The sequence below is a fragment of the Macrobrachium nipponense genome, chromosome 19 (assembly GCF_015104395.2).
Source record: "Macrobrachium nipponense isolate FS-2020 chromosome 19, ASM1510439v2, whole genome shotgun sequence".
In the NCBI taxonomy this organism is placed as follows: domain Eukaryota; kingdom Metazoa; phylum Arthropoda; class Malacostraca; order Decapoda; family Palaemonidae; genus Macrobrachium; species Macrobrachium nipponense.
In genome coordinates, this window is record NC_061088.1 from 75,652,133 (window position 1) to 75,659,632 (window position 7,500).

The window sequence follows — 7,500 nt, forward strand, 5'->3', positions numbered from 1 at the left end:
TTGGGAAAACTCTCTGATATGCTAATGATAACTGTAACACAGACGTCTCTTAGACCAGATTGAGAATAACAATGAATAAGAATTATGCAATTACTGCACTGCAACTTAGCGCACAATTGTGCCATCCACGATATTGTTTTAATCAGTCTTAAAATAATACTTCAGAATTCATAATTGATGTTTAAGTAAGCCATTAATTCAGGCCTTTACATCCGGACCATAATTACCGCAAAATCCAGCAATTACGATTTATTTTTCGGGAATAAATTTCCTCTCCAATGACGTAATCTGGAATTAATGAGGGGGGAAAAAATAATTCCCAGTTGAAATTCAAGTTTATTCGAACGCATCACCTTTAATCAAGATCTTGGCGGTTGGTTGGACACTGCAGCAAGTAGAGGGGGGGGGGGGGCAGGTTTAGGGGAGGGTATTGTTAAGCATGGTAGGAAATCTAATTTGTGATGTCAGAGAAGATTACTGTAATAATAATAATAATAAAAATAATAATAATAATGTTTGCGATTTGTATGCAGTATGTTTCCTACTTGCGTTTACTACATGTAGTTGAAAGGACCCAGAATTAGTAGAGGAAGTGACAAGGAGATGCCTGGTTATCCAGCATTTCCTGAAGATCCGTTGTTCCCTATTCCAGTCGTCGACTTGTTTTCAACAAGTTTGAGATATGTATACAATAAGTTTCCCACTTGTGTTTACAACTTGTAGTTGAAAGGACGGAGATACCTAAAGATAAGTTCCCTACTTTCAGTCGTCGACTTCTTTTCAACAAGTTTGAGATATGTAGACAATAAGTTTCCCACTTGTGTGTACAATATGTAGTTAAAAGGACGGAGATACTAGTGCCTCATACGGTTATCCAGCATTTGCTGAAGTTAAGCTCCCTACTTCCAGTTGCGACTTGTTTTCAACAAGTTTGAGATATGTATGCAATATGTTCCCACTTGTGTTTACAACATGTAGTTGAAATGTCAGAGATACTAGTGCCTCAAACTGTTATCCAACAATCCTTAAGATCCACTCCCTACCTACGGTCGTCGACTAGTTTTCAACCTGTTTGTGATAAGTATACGAAAAATTTCCCACTTGTGTTTATATGTAGATGAAAGACTCAGAAGAGGCAAGAGAAACAATGCACTTACCTTTAGGTCTGAATCGTTTGCAGTGGAGTTGTGGTCGTTCGCTTGTAGTGCCTCGGTTTTTTCATGCAGTTCCGAGATTTTGGAATCTGACGAAGTAAAAATAAAGATGGGAAATATTAGATTTTGCTCGTTCATATTCGAATTATAAATCAGTTATACATTCACTCGTTTGTGGAAATCACCAATTCCAAGAAGTGAGTATATTTTCGCACACAGTGATGTTTCGCAACTGTAAGTGAAGGCTTAATTTAATTTCTTCCTTATTTTCTTTTAATTTCATATTCATTACAGTTTGGATATATATATATATATATATATATATATATATATATATATATATATATATATATATATAAAATCAAACTGTGCTGGAATACGAAATAACTAGATGCAAGTGCTCATTGCAAAAGTATTGATAGACACTACATACTTACATACAGACATACATACATACATGTATGTATGCATTTATGTATGTATTTTGTGATTATCTATACTTTTGTGAAGAGCACTTGCAATGATTGACACAATAAAAAAAATGAAGGTGTATTTCGTAAGGTATAAAAAAAAAAAATAGGATTGTTTTTAAAGGAAGAAAGTTTATATAAAATCCAAATGACAATTATTTAATGTAACGTCGCGTGCGATAGACGCACTTATCAAGCAGATGAGGAGAAGAATGTGACAAACAACGCTTTTCGCTTTTCTTGTTGTGTTCAGAGAAATTAAAACCTAGTTCATATTTCCAAGAAGGATAAATCGCACTAAGAGCAGTTACGGATATGAAAAGGTATTAACACTGTTTTATAGTGCCATTCAAAACACGTTTTACGAGAGAATGGGTGACTAAATGAATGTCCCATTGGTGTTCTAGTTAACAGCAACACCAGAGTGTACCGACAATCTCTCTCTCTCTCTCTCTCTCTCGTCTCCTCTCCTCTCTCGTCCTCTCTCATCTCTCTCTCTCTCTCTCTCTCTCTCTCTCTCTCTCGTGTATCCAAATTCTAATAGGTTTGGTTTCCACTGTGATGACCCGCGTGAAATTGACTTCGTGATTCTAAAGAATGCGTCCTTACATGGACTGGACGTGAGAGAGAGGCCTCTGCATGGGAGAGATAATAGAATGAGAGAGAGAGAGAGAGAGAGAGAGAGAGAGAGAGAGAGAGACCACTGATATAGTGTTGCATGTTGCCCTTTTGCCTCGTGGTCAATCATAGCAGTAGTACGAGAGTACCCTGCTTCATTGTAGAGTCGCAGAAAGCATCCGTTATTCAACACTGCCCTGTACTTTCGTCCATTCCTAAATGACCGGGAAGCGTCTTCATTGTGTTGGAACGGAAAGTTAAGATTTTATAAGCAATAGGGACCATGTCTATCGCTTCTTTACGAACACTCCATTAAGCAAATAATGGATATGGTTATAGATTTAATTTTACGCGTTCCGAGAACTCTGCGGCACTGAATGCTTTTAGCGAAACCCGCCTAACGTATTTGGATTCATTTGCTTTGACCAATTGCATGCAAGAGAAAACGTTCTACGGCCCATAAAGGCACTAGTATATAATATGCTAAGACCTAGGTTGAGTGAGGGGTTTCTTTTATTACACAGTATAGTACGTGAGGTTTCTGAATAGCAGACGGTGTTCGTATAACAATGTATAAGTGAAAGAAAGGAAAAGCGTTGTGTGGGGGCGGGAAGCTATCTAAAGACGGTACCTTTGCCTTCTGGGAAGTAATGAAAAGAATATTGTTCTCTACTCTACAAGTAAGAAATTCAATTGTTAAGCAAGTTTTGGTAGTGAAAATGATGATAATAACAGAAATTAGTTGTAATTGTAGTTGTTATTGTGAGAGTGATAATAGATTATAATTGTCCTCCAATTACTGTATACTTATTTGTGATATTTTCTTCTTGGAAAAAATAGGAAAGGAATGGCTTTTTCGACTGTCCGCCCTAGAACACCAAGGAAGATCCTTTACTGGTGGAGGGAGAGAGAGAGAGAGAGAGAGAGAGAGAGAGAGAGAGAGAATACTTTACATTGAAGATAGGAGTTAAGTAAGGCTACAAAACTCGGAGAGAGACAAATAGAGAGATAGAGAGAGAGAGAGAATATTTAGCATTTAAGTAAGGAGTTACGACTACAAAATTCGGAGAGAGAGAGAGAGAGAGAGAGAGAGAGAGAGAGAGAGAGAGAGAGAGAGAGAATATTTTGCATTAAAGTTAGGAGTTACGACTGCAAAACTGAGAGAGAGAGGGAGAGAGAGATAAAAAGAGAGAGTACAAAATTAAGAGAGAGAGAGAGAGAGAGAGAGAGAGAGACCATTACCGTTCTGGGGAGGAGAAGATCTCTTGACACACACGATGATGACCGTTATAACGGCCAGCATGAGCAGTATTCCCCCGGCCACTCCAACCAAGCCCAGGATCGGTAGAGTTTCTGAAATAATAATAAAACAAGGAAAATTATCTATCTATCTATCTATCTATCTATCTATCTATCTATCTATCTATCTATCATCTATATAATTACCCAGCAGAAAGGACCTACAGCATTTTTGGTTTTCAGTTACGTGTCCACCAGCAAACCGTGAATCTAACAAGCGTGAGCCGTGAGCTGTACCACGTAGTCACGTTGCCAAATATATATATAATATCATAATTATATATATATAATGATAATTAATTAATATATATATATATATATCCTATATACTATTTATCTATATATATAATAGATATATAAATATATATATCACCAAATATGTATATTAATATATATATAATGATATATATATTATATATATAATTTACTATATATATCTTATATACCATTTAATTTATATATATTAATAATAAATATATAATATATATATCAAATATATTAATATGTAATATATATTATATATAGATAATATACCATCACTTTACTCATCTTTCTAAATAAATATGTAAATAAGTAAAGAAAGGAAGTAAAGATTAAATAAATAAATAAATACTAGATAAGTAATTAAAGAAAAAAATGAAAAAATAAATAGAAAATACAACCAGTAAAGTATATTATTGAAGCAACACTTATTGACGTTGATTTCAGGAGCCACTATTTCTTTTTACTAAGCGAATGAAGAAGTAAATTATTAAACAGATGAACAAATGAATAAACGACCCAAGTGGTACTCACTCTTTCTGCTGAGTTCGACCTCGAAGAAATCCATGCCGTATTCGTTTTGGACGGAGCAGTTGTACCCACCGAAGTCCTCGAGCAAGGCGTTGCGGATCACCAGGGTATGACGGACGCCCAGAGTCGTCACCTCCTCCAGGGGCTCGTAACGGTCATCCTCTGCGGGTGGAGAGGTGGACAAGGTGTTCAGAGGCAGAGAAGATGTGGTATTGTTTCATTAATTAGGCGTTGGTTCAGGCAAGCTTTTAATGTTTCTTTTGGGAGAGATGAAGACAATCAGCTTTTGAGGTTTTAAAACTCACCTAAATTGAGGGGTTGACCTTGACTGAGGAGGCTCACCTAAATCGAGGGGTTAACCTTGAGTGAGGAAGCTCACCTCAATTAAGGGGTTCACCTTAACCAAGAAACTCGCCTAAATCGAGGGGTTAACCTTGAGTGAGGAAGCTCACCTCAATCGAGGGGTTGACCTTGACTGAGAAATTAATCTAAATCAAAGAGTTTACCTCATCCAAAAAAATTACCTAAAACTAGGAATTGACTTTGACCTAGAAACTCACCTAAATCGAGGATAAGACCTCAGCTGAAAAACTCACCTAAAACAATGAGATGACCTTGACCTAGAAACCCACCTAAATTGAGAAGTTGACCTCAACTGAGAACCTCACCTTAAACAAGGAGTTGACCTTGACCTAGAAACTCACCTAAATTGAGGAGTTGACCTTAACTGAGAAACTCACCTGAATTGAGGAGTTGACTTTGATTGAGAAAATCACCTAAACAAGGAATTAACTTCAACTAAGAAACTCACCTAAAATTGGGAGTTGACCTTTACCTCGAAACTCACCTAAATCAAGGAGTTGACCTTGACGTGCCCAGGTAATGAGGAGGGAAGTGACAGAGGCGTCTGTAATGAGGCATTCCAGTGCCACATTGTCACCCTGCTTGCCCCACTGCTGCCTCTCGCACCTGAGATTTGGGGGGCCCTGTGTGGGGGGGGGGGGGGGGGGGGGAATAAGATGCTGCTATAGTTAAGATTTGTCAGCGTCCATTTGCATGTCTGTGCTTTGATAATCTGTTATCTAGTGGTTTTATGAAGTTGTGAAAAAATTGCGTCATTTTGAAGTCACAAATTTTTTGCAGGAATGGTTATAGATCTTTCTCCTTTATTAGGTCAGAATTTTTTTTTATTATGTTGAGATACGAGATTTTTTCCCAATGTTCGGTTATACATTTTTTTGCATGCTTTTTACGTTTTTCACTTTATTTTAAAAGCACTGGTTAAATTTTACACAAATACATACATACATACATATATTCACACACACACACACACACACACACACACACATATATATATATTATATAAAAAATATATATATATATATATATATATATATATATATATATATATATATATATATATATATATATGTACGTACTTATGTACATAAGCAGCTAAAGATGGCCTGAAAACAGCTTTGATGAAGCTCTCTCACCTTGAAGAACAACCCGACGATGGCGGAGATCTCCGGGAATCCTTCGACCTTGGCGATGCAGAGGTAGTACCCTACCGTATCCCTGTCAGCCACGAGGTTGACCTCCTGCCCTTTGCCGACGACTGTCTGCGACCTCTGGTTAATCCACACGATGGTGGGCTGGGGCTCGACTCCACCTGGCAGCGTAAGGTCACGTTGTCTCCCATGTCGGCGTATTGGTCACTCGGGGCCAAGACGAAGGAAGGTCCGTCTGGTCGTTTGGAAATCCGAAAATGGGAGAGGTTGTTATGTGTTTTTTTTTTTTTTTTATGTTGGTGTAGGATTAGTATTGTTTTCATCGTAGAAACATAATAGTCAAGGTTTTATGGGGGGGTCGGGGGGGTGGGGCGGGGGCGAATGGGGATGGGGGACCAAGACCTTCAATATGATTAGACATAATTATAACATCATATATTTTCATTATTGTAAATCCGAAAATGGGAAAGGTTGTTATGTGGGTTTTTTTTTTTATTTTATTGTTAGAATTAGCCTCTTCATAGAAGAAAAAAAAGTCAAATTTTTTGGGGGGTTGGAATGATTATGATTTAGACAATCATAATTTCAATATTTTCATCATGATATTGTGCATATTTCATACCTCTTAAAGGAAGAAGATGGCCTTGACAATTTATTTTCATCCTTTTAATAATACCACGGATATTCAGAAATATATCCGGGACTTCAGGCACGAAACAAACTTCACAAAAAGCTAAATATTAACGTCCATTAGGAGTGTTTTACAGGTTACGCTAACTAAACGGTTTAGATAAATAAACCCCCTTCCACAATTCACTTCCAGCAGCAGAGGGAATCAGCGTTTCTTCCTTCAGGGTGGAAAATGAGAGGTATCGACCCATTAAAAAAAAAAAAAAAAAAAAAAAAAAAAAAAAAAAAAAAAAAAGCAAGAAACCGAGGGTGATTGGCATGGCATTATTCAGTGCGTGAGAACCGAAGTAAAAATATGACTAATCTTGGAGGTGTCAGCCCTTCAATTAGTTGGTTCGGTCTGAGTTGTGGCGAAGGGCGAAAGTGATTAGAAAACTTTCTCTTTTTTTATCTTTGGAATTGCAGTGACCGATGTTAAGGGCAGCCTTTGTGCAAAAAAATTAATAGAGACAAATTCATTTATATATATATATATATATATATATATATATATATATATATATAGATATATATATATATATAAACAAAGTTACAGCAGCCACGAAGGAAAGAGTGAAACAAATAGATGTTGCTAAGTACTTTCGTCTTATTACCAAGACACAGTTGTTGTGACCATCTCTTGGTAAAGCAAGACGAAAGTATACTTAGCATCTCGTCGTTTCTTTTTTTCGTGGCTGTAACTTTGCTTGTATAATCATCATGTTTTTACATTTTCGTGCTTTAAAATCAAACGTGGATATATATATATATATATATATATATATATATATATATATATATATATATATATATATATATATATGAATTTTTATCACATCAACGCGTTGTCATGTACGTGCATTAAGCTACAAATGCCCTTTATATCCAATTCGCTATACCTCGGAATTAATATAGTTTCATATATGTTAACCGAAGGGGAATTTTTGAGTTGATAAAAGTAATTTCGTCCTCTCGTGGATTCGA

The 7,500-nt window shown here is 36.4% G+C and overlaps 1 pseudogene; it reads right to left on the minus strand.

Moving 5' to 3' along the window:
- The window catches only part of LOC135218456 (irregular chiasm C-roughest protein-like), a 134,698-nt pseudogene that overhangs the window by 6,447 nt on the left and 120,751 nt on the right, over positions 1-7,500 (minus strand).